The sequence below is a fragment of the Callospermophilus lateralis genome, chromosome 4 (assembly GCF_048772815.1).
Source record: "Callospermophilus lateralis isolate mCalLat2 chromosome 4, mCalLat2.hap1, whole genome shotgun sequence".
Classification (NCBI taxonomy): domain Eukaryota; kingdom Metazoa; phylum Chordata; class Mammalia; order Rodentia; family Sciuridae; genus Callospermophilus; species Callospermophilus lateralis.
The window spans coordinates 43,582,036-43,599,886 of NC_135308.1; positions in this window are offsets into that span (position 1 = coordinate 43,582,036).

The window sequence follows — 17,851 nt, forward strand, 5'->3', positions numbered from 1 at the left end:
TCTCTTTTACTCTTCCTTTAACTTTTTCTACTGTCTTTTCTCCTCCTCCCTTATAATCATCACATCCCACATCACTTTTGTTCTCTCTTTGTCTACCATTCAAAATTGTAAACCTTTTCACAAACTTACTGTTTTTACTCCAGGCAATAACTTATCATATCATATCTATTTATTGTGACAGTTAACAATGTAGATGTAATAGGGGGAATTAGTTAGTTTAATGTTGTATACTGTTTGCTTTGGTTGTTGCAAATAACAGAATCCATCAACATCATAGTAGAAGAAATGTCAGAGAAGGTGTGTAGAATGTACATAGTTAAACTGACCTGAGAGTTAAAGGACAATGTAAGAAGTCAAATCAAAAATAAAATACAGGAAGGAAAATATCACTTCAATAATGAGAGATTTTGGGGGGGGAATCAAGCAGAAATTTTTGAAATGAAGAAATCAATAAACCAAATTAAAAATTGAATGAAAACCATCACCAAAAGACTAGAACGCTTAGGAGACAGAGTTTTAGGCAATGAAGACAAAATATATAATCTTGAAAATAAAGTTGACCATGGTAAGAGACCAGGCACAGAATATCCAAAGTATATGGATAACCTGAAAAGACCAAATTTAATATTTATTGGGATAGATTAAGGCTCAGAGGTACAATCCAAAGGAATGTACAATATTTTCAAGGAAATAATTTCAGAAAATTTTGGCGATTTTAAGAATGAAATGGAAAATCAAATACAGAAGGCTTACAGGACTCCAAATATATGAAATTACAATACACTAACACCTATTCATATTATTCTGAAAATGCCTAACATGGAGAATAAGGATAGAATTTTAAGGCTGGCAAAGAATAAGGCAGGTCACAATTAGAGGAAAACAACATGCACCTCATTGGTTTTCTCAATCAGGATACTCAAAGCTAGGAAAACTTGGAATAATATATATCAAACTCTGAAAGAATGGATGCCAGCCACAAATACTATACCCAGCAAAATTAAGCTTCAAAATGGAAAATGAAATAAAAACCTTCCCTGATAAACAAAAGTTAATAGATTCACAATTAGAAAGCCTGCATTACAAAATATACTCAATTGTTATTTCATGAAGAATAAATGAAAATTAAAGTGAAAACCATCAAAGGAAGAAATTACACTAGAAGCACAGTCAATCAAAGAAGAAACTGATTCAAATTAAAAACCAAAAATCAAAATGAGAGGAAATAAAAATCATTTCTTAATAATAACATTGAATGTAATGGCCTAAGTTCATCAATCAAAAGATATATACAAGCAGACTGGATTTAAAAAAGACCCAACAATATGCTATCTCCAAGAGACCTTTTAAATAGACATCCACATACTGAAAGTAAAAGGATGGGAGAAAAACATATCATTCACATTGATGTTGTAAACAAGCAAGGGTTTCTATAGTCATATCAGATAAAATGGAATTCAAGCCAAAGTTAATCACAGAAGACAAAGAAGGACATTTCATACTGCTTAAGGGAATTATATATCAACAAGATGTAATAATCATAAATATTATGCCCAAAACAATGGAGCATGTATGTACCTCAAAGAAACCCTTCTCAGTTTCAAGAATCAAATGGACCACAACACAATAGTGCTGGGTGACTTTAACATACTTCTGTCACCTCTGGATAGATGCTCCAAACAAAAACTAAATAAAGAAGATCTAGAACTAAAAAATACAATTAATAATTTAGACTTAACAGACATATGTAAAATATTTCATCCATCAAACATTGAATACACTTTCTTAGCAGCACATGGATCCTTCTCTCAAATAGATCATATCTTAATCAATTCTTAACAAATACAAAAAATAGAGATAATACTTTGCATTCTATCAGATCATAATTAAATGAAATTAGAAATCAACAACAAAATAAAAGTAGAAGCTACTCTAACACCTGGAAACTAAATAATACACTATTAAATGAACAATGGATAGCTGAAGGAATCAGGGATGAAATTTTAAAAAAATCCTTAGAGGTAAATGAGAATAGTGGCACAACATGTCAAAATCACTGGGATAATATGAAGAAAAGTTCTAAGAGAAAAGTTCATTGCATTGAGCTCATTAATTAAAATGGTAGAAAGTCATCAAATAACTAACCTAACTTCACCTTTCAAAGTCTTAGAAAAAGAAGAACAAATTAACACCCAATGCAGTACAAGATAGAAAATAATTAAAATGAGAAGAAAAATTAAGGATAATAAAATAAAAAATTCAAAAATCAATGAAAAAATGATGGTCCATTGAAAAAATAAACATAATTGATAAATCCTTATCCAAGTTAACTAAGAGAAAGAGAAAAAACTCAAATTAATAAAATTCATGATGAAAATGAAAACACCACAAAGAATACTACTGAGATACAGACAATTATCAGAAACTGTTTTGAAAATTTATACTCTAATAAAATAGAAAATCTTGAAGCATCAACAAATTTCTAGAGATAAATGACCTTCCCAAATTGAATCAGGAAGACATAGAAAATTTAAACAGATCAATTGAAAGAATAAAATTGAAACCATCAGAAGCCTACCAACAAAGGAAAGACCAGGACTATATGGATTCTCAACTGAGTTCTACCACACCCTGAAATGATTACTAACACCAATGCTCCTCAAATTATTCCATGACATAGAAAAGGAGGGAACCCTTCCAAACTCATTCTATGATGCTAATATCGCCCTGACACCAAAACCAGATAAAGACACATCAAGGAAAGAAAACTTCACACCAATATCCCTGATGAATGTAGATGCAAACATTTTTAACAAAATACTGGCAAATCACATACAAAAACATATTAAAAAGATAGTGCATCATGATCAAATGGGGTTCATCCCAGGGATGCAAGATTGGTTTAACACACAGAAATTAATAAACATAATTCCTCACATCAATAGATTTAAAGACTAGATTATCTCAATAGATGCAGAAAAAGCATCCGATAAATTACAGCATCCATTTATGTTTAAAACATTAGAAAAACTATGCATAGTAGGAATATATTTCAACATTGTGAAAGCTATATATGTTAAACCCAATACCAACATTATTATAAATGGAGAAAAATTTAAAGCATTCCCTCTAAAAATTGGAACAAGGCAAGGGTACCCTCTTTCACCACTTCTATTCAACATAGCCTTTGAAACACAAGCCAAGCAATTAGATAGAACAAAGAAATTAAATGGATATGAGTAGGAAAAGAATAGCTCAAATTATCCCTACTTGCTGACAATGTGATTCTATATTTTGAAGACCCAAAAAATTCTACCAGACAACTTATGGAAACAACAAATAAATTCAACAAAGTAGCAAATAAAATTAACACTCATAAATCAGTTGCATTCCTATACATCCAAGATGAATCAACTGATAAATTAGGAAAACTATAACATTCATGATAGCCCCAAAACAAACAAACAAAAAACAACCTTGGAAATCAATCTAACAAAAGAGGTAAAAGACCTCTACAATGAAAACTACAGAACACTAAAGAAAGAAATTGAAGAAGACCTTAGAAGATGGAAATATCTCCCAAGTTTTTGGATATGAGGAATTAATATTGTCAAAATGGCCATATTATCAAAAGTGCTAAAAGATTTAATGTGATTCTTATTAAAATTTTTATGATGTTCTTCATAGAAATAGAAAAAGCAGTCAAGAAATTCATTTGGAAAAAAAATAAGAGACCCAGAATAGCTAAAGCAATTCTTAGTAAGAAAAGTGATGCAGGAAGCAACACAATACCAGACTTTAAATTATACTTCAGAGCTACAGTAACAAAAACAGCATGGTATTAGCACAAAGACAGACATGAAGATCAATGATACAAAACAGAAGACACAGAAACAAACCCACATAAACACAATTATCTCATACTAGACAAAGGCACCATAAATCTACATTGAAGAAAGGATCCTTTTCATCAAATGGTACTGGGAAAGCTAGAAATTCATGTGTAATGAATGAAATTAAACCCGTATCTCTCACCCTGGCAAAACTCAACTAAACACTGAACAAGAAAGAACCTGGGTATTAGGCCTGAGATCCTGTGCCTAGTAGAAGAAAATATAGGCCCAACTTTCCATCATATCAGTTTAGGAACCCAGACTCCTAAAATGCAAGAAGTAAAATCAATAATCAATACATGGGATGGTATCAAACTAAAAAGCTTCTCCACAGCAAGGAAAATCAAGAACATGAAGAGAGAGCCGCAGAATGCAAGAAAAATTTTGCCACCTGCACCTCAGAGCATTAATTTCCAGTATGTATAAAGAACTCAAAGAACTTAACACCAAAGTGGGGAGAAAAAACACATATTACCCAATCAATAATTGTGGAAAGTCTCTATACAGGCACTTCACAGAAGAAATATGAATGGTCAACAAATATATTTTAAAAATGTTCAACATCTCTAGCAATTAGAGAAATGCAAATTACAAATACACTAAGATTCCATCTCAGTCAGAATGGATTATCAGGAATACAAGAAATAATAAATGTCAGCAAGAATGTGGAGGAAAAGGTACACTCATATATTACTGGTGGGACTGCATATTGGTGCAACCACTCTACAAAGCAGTATAGAGTTTCCTCAGAAAATTTGGAATATAACCACCATTTAACACACTCCTCTATATATACCCAAAGGACTTAAATTAACATACTATAGTGATGCGGCCAAATCAATATTCATGGAAGCTCAATGCACATTAGCCAAGCTATGATACTAACCCATGTGTCCTTCAATAGACAAATAGATTAAGAAATTGGTACACTATAGACAGTGAATATTACTCAGCCATAATGAAGAATGAAATTTTGGCATTTGCCAGCAAATGGATAGAACTAGAGATTATCATACTAAGTGAAACAAGCCAATCCATAAACCTAAAGACCAAATATTCTCTCTCTGATATGGAGATACTAACACTATAAGGGGTAGGGGAGGGAAGAATACAAGTTTGTTGTATTAGACAAAGGGTAATAAAGGGAAGGAAGACAGGATGGAAACAGGAAAGATAGTAGAATATATCAAGCATAACTTTTCTATATTAATGTATGGATAAACAACTAGTGTAACTCCACATCATGTACAACTACAAGAATGGGAAGCTATACTCCATGTTTGTATAATATGTCAAAGCACCCTCTACTCTCATATATAGCTACAAAAAAGAAACAAAAGGGAAAAAACTGACAAAAGAATTACTACATTACCTTTGAGCTTGAAAAATTATGACCTTTATGTTCTATATTGTGTATTTATAAATAAATGGAGTATTTATTTCCAGATATATTAAGTACAGGGGCATGAGACCCTGTTTTGAGTAAATAACTTAGAGATCTCCAGTTGTGCATGCACATAGCAAATCAACAAACTAGGACATTTAGTTTCTAGCCAATTATGTTGTTTACTGTTACAAGTCACCAAGGCACTCTAGAAGTTAACTAAGCTAACAATAATTGTAAATGATTTGCTTTTGTTGTCTGGGAAGCATTTATTAGAGAAAACAAATCACTGTTTATATATATATATATATATATGATTTTTTTGCATTTTTATGAGCAAATAGTTATTTATCATTAGCCCTTTTGAATGAAGAAAAACAAATCCTTTTCTTCAAGTTAGAAGTCTTTCAGCCATTTTTCTGGCCTCCTTTATGTTCATTTATGTGTTTAAAATAATTAATGATCAGTAACCTGAACTCTCAGTCTTTTCTTTAAGAGCTTATTCATATTTAATATTTTAATCTACTTCTCTGTAACCTCTAAATTTCTTTCTCTTCCTATTTGTCCTTGAATTTTAGATCTAATGACTTCCAGGAATTGTACACACTATCCCAGACACGGCACACCTGAGTTGTTTGTGTAAGCTCACACCTAAGCTGCAGCCTTCTGCTTCCCACAGGCATGCATTCTGACTCTTTCAAGGTCTATCACTTTGCAAAATTGTTTCTAGATAATTTCTCTCTAAGGGTGCCATATGTCTATACTGAACATATGAGAAAGGAAGCCTGTTGCGGTGGCACCTAGATATTTTCCTCTTATATTTGAATATTTCTACAAAAAAATTATTTCAAGTTACTGTAACTTACTACACTTTTAATTCTTTATCAACATGTGAGAAATCAGGTTCATCAAGGACCTATTCATGGGGAGACATAGTAATATTTGAATACTGCACTCTGGGCCAACTTCAGTTGATCCAACAATAAAAGGAATTCCTCAGAAAAATTCAGAACCAGGAGGCAGGCTTCTTCTTAGTAAGGAGCAATCTGAGATTCCCCTACACCTGCTAAATCTACAACTAAGCCAACTTATTGAGACTATTCATTGTACCTTATGGGAGAGTGATGATCTTGATGTCACAAGGGTCTTGAGTCCTGTTCTGTACAGCACCAAAATGTGTATTTCATGATTTCACATTTATTAGTCAATGTATCGAAACCACACACCTACTTCCTGTGAAGTTACAATTTCAGGAGATCAGAACTATTCGCTGTTTCATTGTTAAATCTGCAGGACCCAGGAAACACAAGTTGTTTAATATATACTTTTCAAATGATGAGTAAAACTATAGTAGAATAAGCAAGGAGGAAAGTCTTAATCTTTTCTGGCTGCTATTTAAAACTACTAAAACCTGGATGGCTGGTAAACGACACCGATTTATTTTCTACAGTTTGGGAGTCTGGGGAACCATAGATCAGAGTGCTATTAGATATGGTGTCTTGTGGGGATCAGCCTTCTTATTCCTAAATGGCAGACTGTTCTCTCTGTGCTCACATGGTGAAAGGAAGAGGGAGCCCCTCCAGGTCTTCCTATAGAAAGTCACTAATTCCAAATGCGATATATCCATTCCCATGACCTAATTATCTCCCAAAGGCCCTAACTAGTGCCACGACATTGAGTGTTAGCATTCAAAATATGGTCTTTTATGGGTCACAAACTTTCAGTCTATAGCAAGAATATAGCATATATTCATATCTTTCTTAGACTACCAAAACTGTTATTGTCTTAAAGTAACAAGAACTATAATGATTTGCATTTCCAATGAAAGTATACAAGAGTTCCCTTTTCTTTAAATTCTTGCCAACATTTGTTATCATTTGATACTAGATATTTTACCAGGCAAAAGAAATATATTGTGTTTTTTAAACTACATATTTAATGATCAGTGGTATGGAGCATTTTATTAAATGTATCTGTTGGCCATTGGTATATCTTCTATTGAAAAATGGCTAGTTAGGTCATTTGCCATTTTCAGATCAAGCTGTTTATTTTCTAAGTTGTGAGTTCCTTATATATTATGGGCACCAACTTCCTGTGAGATGTATGGTTTGCAAGTATTTTCCCCCAATCTGTTAGTTGTTTCTTCACTCAATTATTTACTTTGTTGTGCAGAAGGGTTTGGTTTAGTGTAATATCATTGGTCTATTTTGGTTTTCTTGCCAGTACTGGGGTCATATCAAGATATCATTGCTCAAACAAAAGTTATGAAGATTTTGTATTGTTTTCCAATTTCACTAGTTATTTTAGTAGTTTTAAAGTTGTAGGTTTTTTGCATTTAAATCTTTAAAACATTTTGAGTTGCTTTTGTGTATGCAATGAGATAAGCATTCCATTTTTAACTTCTATATGCCAATATCCAGTTTTCCGAATACCATCTGTTAAGGAGATTACCCTTTTCCCATTATATTGTTTAATGTCTTTACTAAAAATTAATTCATCAAAATTGTTGAATTTATTTCTGGGTTCTCTTTCCTGTTGCCTTGGTTGACGTGGCTATATCAGGCTGTTTTGATTACTAAAGTTTTGTGCTTTAGTCTGATTTTCCTATGTTGTGACCAAAAGACTTGATAAGAACAACATAGGAGGAAAAGTTTATTTGGTGCTCAAGGTTTCAGAATTCTCTACTCATAGGTGACTGACTCTGAAGGTCTGGGCCTGAAGTAAGGCAGAACACCATGGCACAAGGGTATGAAGGAAGGGAGCAGCTCTGGACATGGCAAACAGGGAACAGAGAGAGCTCTTCTCATCAGGAAAAAAATATGTACACCAAAGGCACATCCCCATTGATCTACCTCCAACAGCCACACCCTACCTGCCTAAAATTAACACCCAGCTGATTAATTCTAGTGGATTGATGCACTGATTAGATTACAGCTCTCATAACCAATCATTTCACCTCTAAACTTTCTTCCATTGTCTCACACATGCTCACACATGAGTTTTGGAGAAAACCTCATACCTAAACCCTAACCCTTTGTAATATATTTTGAAATCAGGTAGCAGGATGTATCCAGCTTTGTCTTTTGTTTTGTTTTGTTTTTTTGTTTTCATTAATGACTTTTTTTACTCTTCTAGTTCTTTGTGGTTCCATATAAATTTCATAATTATATTTCTATTTCTGTAAAAAATAACAGTTGTTATCAAAACTCATGTTAAGTTTCCTCAAAGCATTAAAAATAGAATTAACATTTGATTCAGCAATGCCATTTGTGGTTATACAAACAAATTGAAATTGGTTTTGCAAGTAAATATTGATATATTTATTCTTGTGTTCACTTCAGCACTATTCACAATAGTCAAAATAAGGAAGCAACCTGTGTCCATTACCATGTGAATGGATTTTAAAACTGGTATATATGTGTATATGTGTGTGTGTATATATATACATAAACACACACATACATACATACAATAGAATGCTATACAGTCTTTTAAAACAGGGAAATTCTGCCATTTGTGAAAACTTGGGTGAAGCTGGAAGATACTATATTAAGTGAAAGAGATGAAACATAGAAAAATACTGTATCATCTCACTTATTTGTGGAAATTTTAAAAAGCAGAAGCCATAGAAATTTAATAGAATGATAGTTCCCAGAGGGTGGGAGTGGGAGTAACTGGGGTCAAGAAAGTGTTGATCAGAGAACAGGCCCAGCAACCTGCAGAGGGCAGAGCCGCCCCCCACACCTGCAAGGTAGGTGGACCTGCAACCCACCAGCAGAACAGGCCCAGAAACCCGCGGAGGGGCAGAGCCACCCCAGTGCCTGCAAGGTAGGCGGACCTGTGACCCACCAGCAGGTCAGGCCCAGCAACCCGCAGAGGGGCACAGCTGACCCACGCGCCTGCAAGGTAGGCGGAACCATGACCACCACAGAACAGGCCCAGCGGCCCGCCAGACACATCGCCCCAGTTGGGGGAGGGGCAGGGCCGCTGCGCACCTACAAGGTAGGCGGACCTGCAACCCACAGCAGAACAGGCCCAGAAACCCACGGAGGGGCAGAGCCACCCCCCCGTGCCTGCAAGGTAGGCGGACCTGAGACCCACCAGCAGAACAGGCCCAGTGGCCCACCATCGCCCCGGTTGGGGGAGGGGCAGAGCTGCCACCAGCGCCTGCTAGGTAAACAGACCTGCAACTGACAGACAGAACAGGCCTAATGGCCCGCAGAGGGTCAGAGCCGCCGCCCACGCCTGCAAGGTAGGCGGACCTGTGACCACCGAAAGAACAGGCCCAGTGGCCGGCCGGCGTGGTAGGCACATTGCCCCAATTGGAGGAGGGGCAGAGCCACCATCAAAGACTGTGAGGGAGACTTTGCAACTATACAAGAGCAATATAAATATACAGGGGGACAAATCAATAACACAACAGTTTCACCAAGCAGAAAGAAACGCGATCAGTATGAAAAGACAAGGAAAGAAAGGACCACAAGCAATGCAGGTCAACTCAACTTTAGAAGAGGTAATATCTGCAGCAAATGGAATGTCAGATAAAGAATTCAGGATATACATGCTTCAGATGATCTGGAGTCTCAAGGAAGACATTAGACAGCAAAATCAGACAATGAAAGACCACTTCGACAATGAATTACATAAACAAATCCAAGAAGCAAAAGATGAATTATACAGGGAGATAGAGGATATAAAAAACAAACAAACAGAAATCCTGGAAATGCAGGAAACAATAAACCAACTTAAAAACTCAATTGAGAATGCTACCAGCAGAGTAGAACACTTAGAAGATAGAACATCAGACAATGAAGACAAAGTATTTCAACTGGAGAAGAACATAGACAGCTCAGCAAAGCTGTTAAGAAACCATGAGCAGAACATTCAAGAAATATGGGATAACATAAAGAGACCAAACTTAAGAGTCATTGGGATACAGGAAGGTATAGAGGTCCAAACCAAAGGAATGAGCAATCTATTCAACGAAATAATACGAGAAAACTTCCCAGACTTGAAGAATGAGACAGAATCCCAAATCCTAGAAGCCTACAGGACGCCGAATGTGCAAAATCATAAGAGATCCACACCTAGACACATTATAATGAAGATGCCCAACATACAGAATAAGGAGAGAATTTTAAAAGCTACAAGAGAAAGGAAGCAGATTACATTTAGGGGTAAACCAATCAGGAAAACAGCTGATCTTTCAACACAGACTCTGAAAGCTAGAAGATCCTGGAATAACATATTTCAAACACTGAAAGAAAATGGGTTCCAACCAAGAATTGTGTATCCAGCGAAATTAAGCTTCAGGATGAAAGATGAAATTAAAACCTTCCACGATAAACAAAAGTTAAAAGAATTTGCAGCTAGAAAACCATCTCTTCAAAACATCCTCGGCAAAATATCACAGGAAGAGGAAATGGAAAATATCAATGAAAACCAACAGCAGGAGTTAGTATAGTAAATGGGGGGGGGATAATCAAAGAGGAAAACAAAGCATGTTTAGTAACATAAACAAATATGGCTGGAAGAACAACCCATATCTCAATAATAACACTAAATGTTAATGGCTTAAACTCACCAATTAAGAGACACAGGCTAGTAGAATGGATCACAAAACAAGACCCAACAATATGCTGCCTTCAGGAGACGCATTTGATAGGAAAAGACATACATAGACTGAAGGTGAAAGGTTGGGAAAAATCATATCACTCATATGGACTTCGGAAACAAGCAGGAGTGTCCATACTCATATCAAATAAAATAGATTTCAAGCCAAAGTTAATCAAAAGGGATAAAGAGGGACACTACATACTGCTCAAGGGAACCATACACCAACAAGACATAACAATCATAAATATATATGCCCCAAACAATGGTGCAGCTATGTTCATCAAACAAACTCTTCTCAAGTTCAAGAGTCTAATAGACCACCATACAATAATCATGGGAGACTTCAACACACCTCTCTCACCACTGGACAGATCTTCCAAACAAAAGTTGAGTAAGGAAACTATAGAACTCAATAACATAATTAATAACCTAGACTTAAATGACCTATATAGAATATACCACCCAAGATCAAGCAGTTACACTTTTTTCTCAGCAGCACATGGATCCTTCTCAAAAATAGATCATATATTATGTCACAGGGCAACTCTTAGACAATATAAAGGAGTAGAGATAATACCATGCATCGTATCTGATCATAATGGAATGAAACTGAAAATCAACGATAAAAGAAGTAAGGAAAAATCATGCATCACTTGGAGAATGAACAATAGGTTACTGAATGATCAATGGGTTATAGAAGATATCAAGGAGAAAATTAAAAAATTCTTAGAGATAAATGAAAACACAGACACAACATATCGGAATCTATGGGACACATTGAAAGCAGTTCTAAGAGGAAAATTCATTGCTTGGAGTTCATTCCTTAAAAAAAGAAAAAAAACAACAAATAAATGATCTAATACTTCATCTCAAACTCCTAGAAAAAGAAGAGCAAAACAACAGCAAAAGAAGTAGAAGGCAAGAAATAATTAAAATCAGAGCTGAAATTAATGAAATCGAAACAAAAGAAACAATTGAAAAAATTGACAAAACTAAAAGTTGGTTCTTTGAAAAAAATAAATAAAATAGACAGACCCTTAGCCATGCTAACGAAGAGAAGAAGAGAGAGAACTCAAATTACTAGCATACGGGATGAAAAAGGCAATATCACAACAGACACTTCAGAAATACAGAAGATAATCAGAAATTATTTTGAATCCATATACTCCAATAAAATAGAAGATAGTGAAGGCATCAATAAATTTCTTAAGTCATATGATCTGCCCAGATTGAGACAGGAGGATATTGACAACCTAAACAGACCAATATCAATTGAGGAAATAGAAGAAACCATCAAAAGACTACCAACTAAGAAAAGCCCAGGACCGGATGGGTATACAGCAGAGTTTTACAAAACCTTTAAAGAGGAACTAATACCAATACTTTTCAAGCTATTTCAGGAAATAGAAAAAGAGGGAGAACTTCCAAATTCATTCTATGAGGCCAACATCACCCTGATTCCTAAACCAGACAAAGACACTTCAAAGAAAGAAAACTACAGACCAATATCTCTAATGAATCTAGATGCAAAAATCCTCAATAAAATTCTGGCGAATTGGATACAAAAACATATCAAAAAAATTGTGCACCATGATCAGGTAGGATTTATCCCTGGGATGCAAGGCTGGTTCAATATATGGAAATCAATAAATGTTATTCACCACATCAATAGGCTTAAAAATAAGAACCATATGATCATCTCGATAGATGCAGAAAAAGCATTCGACAAAGTACACCATCCCTTTATGTTCAAAACTCTAGAAAAACGAGGGATAACAGGAACATACCTCAACATTGTAAAAGCAATCTATGCTAAGCCTCAGGCTAGCATCATTCTGAATGGAGAAAAACTGAAGGCATTCCCTCTAAAATCTGGAACAAGACAGGGATGCCCTCTCTCACCACTTCTGTTCAACATAGTTCTCGAATCACTGGCCAGAGCAATTAGACAGACGAAAGAAATTAAAGGCGTAAAAATAGGAAAAGAAGAACTCAAATTATCACTATTTGCAGATGACATTATTCAATACCTAGCAGACCCAAAATTCTCTACAAAGAAACTATTAGGGCTAATAAATGAATTCAGCAAAGTGGCAGGATATAAAATCAACATGCATAAATAAAAGGCATTCCTGTATATCAGCAACAAATCCTCTGAAATGGAAATGAGGACAAGCACTCTATTCACAATATCCTCAAAAAAAAAGATAAAATACTTTGGAATCAACCTAACAAAAGAGGTGAAAGACTTATACAATGAAAACTACAGAACCCTAAATAGAGAAATAGAAGAAGATCTTAGAAGATGGAAAAATATACCCTGTTCATGGATAGGTAGAACTAACATCATCAAAATGGCGATATTACCAAAAGTTCTCTATAGGTTTAATGCAATGCCAATCAAAATCCCAATGGCATTTCTTGTAGAAATAGAGAAAGCCAATCATGAAATTCATATGGAAAAATAAAAGACCCAGAATAGCAAAAACAATGCTAAGCAGGAAGTGTGAATCAGGTGGTATAGCGATACCAGACTTCAAACTATACTACAGAACAATAGTAACAAAAACAGCATGGTACTGGTACCAAAACAGGTGGGTGGACCAATGGTACAGAATAGAGAACACAGAAACCAATCCACAAAACTACAACTATCTTATATTTGATAAAGGGGCTAAAAGCATGCAATAGAGGAAGGATAGCATCTTCAACAAATGGTGCTGGGAAAACTGGAAATCCATATGCAACAAAATGAAACTGAATCCCTTTCTCTCGCCATGCACAAAAGTTAACTCAAAGTGGATCAAGGAACTTGATATCAAATCAGAGACATGGCGTCTGATAGAAGAAAAAGTTGGCTACGATCTACATACTGTGGGGTCGGGCTCCAAATTCCTCAATAGGACACCCATAGCACAAGAGTTAATAACCAGAATCAACAAATGGGACTTACTCAAACTAAAAAGTTTTTTCTCAGCAAAAGAAACAATAAGAGAGGTAAATAGGGAGCCTACATCCTGGGAACAAATCTTTACTCCTCACACTTCAGACAGAGCCTGAATACACAAAGAACTCAAAAAATTAGACAATAAGATAACAAATAACCCAATCAACAAATGGGCCAAGGACCTGAACAGACATTTCTCAGAGGAGGACATACAATCAATCAACAAGTACATGAAAAAATGCTCTCCATCTCTAGCAGTCAGAGAAATGCAAATCAAAACCACCCTAAGATACCATCTCACTCCAGTAAGATTGGCAGCCATTAGGAAGTCAAACAATAACAAGTGCTGGTGAGGATGTGGGGAAAAGGGTTCACTTGTACATTGCTGGTGGGACTGCAAATTGGTGCGGCCAATTTGGAAAGCAGTATGGAGATTTCTTGGAAAGCTGGGAATGGAACCACCATTTGACCCAGCTATTCCCCTTCTCGGTCTATTCCCTAAAGACCTAAAAAGAGCATACTACAGGGACACTGCTACATCCATGTTCATAGCAGCACAATTCACAATAGCAAGACTGTGGAACCAACCTAGATGCCCTTCAATAGACGAATGGATAAAAATAATGTGGCATTTATACACAATGGAGTATTACTCTGCATTAAAAAATGACAAAATCATAGAATTTGCAGGGAAATGGATGGAATTAGAGCAGATTATGCTAAGTGAAGCTAGCCAATCCCTTAAAAACCAATGCCAAATGTCTTCTTTGATATAAGGAGAGTAACTAAGAACAGAGTAGGGACGAAGAGCATGAGAAGAAGATTAACATTAAACAGGGATGAGGGGTGGGAGGGAAAGGGAGAGAGAAGGGAAATTGCATGGAAATGGAAGGAGACCCTCAGGGGTACACAAAATTACATACAAGAGGAAGTGAGGGGAAAGGGAAAAAAATATAAGGTGGAGAAATGAATTACAGCAGAGGGGGTAGAGAGAGAAGAGGGGAGGGGAGGGGGGAGGTGTGATAGTAGAGGATAGGAAAGGCAGCAGAATACAACAGACACTAGTATGGCAATATGTAAATCAATGGATGTGTAACTGATGTGATTCTGCAATCTGTATACAGGGTAAAAATGGGAGTTCATATCCCACTTGAATCAAAGTGTGAAATATGATATATCAAGAACTATGTAATGTTTTGAACAACCAACAATAAAAATTTAAAAAAATAAAATATTACAGGCAAAAAAAATAAAAAAGTTCTGATTTTTAGTGTTTTACAAAAAAAAAAAAAAGAAAGAAAGAAAGTGTTGATCAAAGGTTCCAAATTTCAATTAGATAGTGTGATAATCAAGCCAAAGTGGCTTCATTTTGTTTAGTAACTGTATTTTGTAAAACAACCATGCCAAATAGAAAGGTCATGACAGGGCAAGTGTTCTTTTTCTTTTGCTATAGAACCCCTTAAGAACACAGAGCTACCTAATGGGACATTGTTTCTGTAAATAGGGTAAGGGCTGTGTTTCTATAATTGGCATCACTGGTTTAATTGTGATTTGCTAAGTGTCCTGCCACCTGACTATACTCTCCCGCTTCTGTTACTTGGCTTGCTTGCATTGGCTAAACTCCCAAACATCCCTTTTGTAATTTTCAGCCTTAAAAGGGGTGCCCTCACAATTGTTCGGGGCTAATCAGGGGAATAGCTTTATGTTCTGGTCATTTGCCACCTGTGTGCTTCAACAAAGGTTTGATTTGATTATATGTGAGTGGTCTGGAAGTCAATTTATGAAACCCCGGAACTTTGCTTTAACTGTAACAATAGCTTGAAAAAGATCTATTGTATAGCATGGTGAATAAAGTTAATAATAATGCACTAGGTGATTCAAAATTTCTAAAAGAGTAGATTTTAAATGTCCTCATCACAAATGATAAGTATATAAAGGGATAGTTATCTTAATTAGCTTGACAAAATAATTCATATTTATATTATATATATATGTATACACACACACACACACACACACACACACATACACATATATATCACAACATCACATTGTATACCATGAGAAGGTATTATTTGTTAAACAAGTATAAAATCATATTAAATTTAAAATAATAAGAACTTTGCTTTTTTTAATCTGAAAAATTTCAACATATATATCTATGGTGTCTTATATTCAGAGTTTGTTTTACCAGTGCTGGTTTAAATTAGTTAATTAATAAATTAAATTACACCTTCTGTGAGGGCTTCTACTACCATAGTTTGGAAGGGTTATGTATTTATTTTAATGTAAAAGTTATTAGGGATAATGATGACTGCTAAAAAACATGTTTAGGGGAGTTATGAACTTGTATTAGTGGTTGAAATAGAGATGTTGGTAGAAATTAAAATTCTAGGAATGGGAATGATAATGTTAAATTTGACCTTGAGAAATAGGATGATAAAAGTAGTAGACATGATTTGAACAACTTCTCATTGTAAGATGCACAGATGGCAACTGATTAAAAAAATAATAATAACGTTAAGCGGATCAGATGAGTTGAATGAAAACAATTGCTTTTACATCTTGAAATTGTCATAGTCAATATTTTGAGCTAAATACCTCTGTAAAGTCAATAGTTTCTGCAGTTGCTCTCCCTGCTGTACCTTTTCAGAAATCAGCATTTCGGTACTCAATATGAGGAGACAACATTATTCTCTTAGAAATACCATACTTACTTAGGTGTATACAGTCTTCTAAGGAAATATAACAATTTTAAATTTGTCAGCTTTATAGTATCTAAAATATTTGATCATAAATTATGAGTAATTCATTTCTCAACATATTTTTATTTTAATAACCTCAAGTGTCTTTGATTATCCATATATTTCTTGACAATTCCACACTATGCACATTTCGTTTATTTTTCCTTTAAAGACATTAGATAGCAAGCCTGTCAACTCAAGATTTTACATATCAAAAAAAGAGTAATACTTCAAAAACTCTATTCTATTCTTATGGAACCAAAAATGTTATTTCAACTTTCAAAGTGAGACATTTTGTATATTTAAGTTCAGTAGAAATCATTTTTGACTTGTGATATGTTGTCACTGGAATAAAATATAAAAGCTGATTTGATTTCTTTTCATACACATTTCAAATACTTCTGTATTATATATCAAGTTTTCTCAAAATATGGATAGGCCTAAAATCATTGCTCTTCCAGCCTCATCTGAGATATAAAAAACTGCTTTATCGGTGGCAAATCATTAAAACATGCATATTTCTCCTACAGTATTCACTAAGTCAGAGAAATATTTAAGCCAAGTAAACTTTTTGAAGAGGTGTTAAGAATGACAGTGAGTGGCAGCCTCTGAGCATATGCACACAGAGGAATCAAGCGAAATAAGTCAAGAAGGGAATAAAAATAGCAGATGTTCCCACTTAAATGTGGAAGCTAAAAAAAAAAATTGATCTTCTAGAAGCTGAGAGTAGACTAGTGGTTACTAAAGGTGGCAAGCATGGATATAATACTGTAGGACAACTGCAGTTTAAACAATGAATTGCATATTTTAAAACAGCTAATAGAGCAGATTTTGAATGCCCCCAAAACAAAGAAATGATCAATGCTTCAGCTGACAAATATGCCAGTTAGCCTCTTCTGATAATTACAAGTTGTATATATGTATTGAGATATCACATTATATTTCATAAATTTGTAGCACTTTGTCAATTATAAATTAAAGTCTATTTATACAGAAATTTAAAGCTATCTAGTACAGTGGTAGTAGAAAAAATCTAAAAGAAATGAAAATCTATATACCTAATTATTTGTTTCTTATTTAGCAAAGATCATTTTATTGGCAAGAAAATTTCCCACTCACTCTGTAAAAACATTGAGTTAGCAATTGTGATAACTAAAGTACATGCATTTTATTGACTCTTTTGTATTCAATCTGAACATTGGACATTTTTTCAATGATTTAACAAAACATAGAATTCTTTTTTTTTCTAAATTATTTCTCATGAAAT